Genomic DNA, 239 nt, shown 5'->3' with positions numbered 1-239 from the left:
TAGACTCTGCTCCTGTTCCCCTTTCGTGCAGAGGATTGTTGTCTAGGACAGTGATCTGTGAGTCTCCGTAAATAAATAACTCTTTATTATACTTAATTTTAAACTAGTGTGGGATTATTTTGTATCTTCCACAATCATTTTCTTCTTAACACCAGCCTGAGAAGACCAGAAGAGGGTATTATTTCTTTTAAATGGGTCAACATTATCTCAAAGTAAAATGATAATGTAGTTGGTTACAA

The sequence above is a fragment of the Microtus ochrogaster genome, linkage group LG1 (genome assembly GCF_000317375.1).
Source record: "Microtus ochrogaster isolate Prairie Vole_2 linkage group LG1, MicOch1.0, whole genome shotgun sequence".
In the NCBI taxonomy this organism is placed as follows: Eukaryota; Metazoa; Chordata; class Mammalia; order Rodentia; family Cricetidae; genus Microtus; species Microtus ochrogaster.
Note: the sequence above shows the minus strand (reverse complement) of the source record.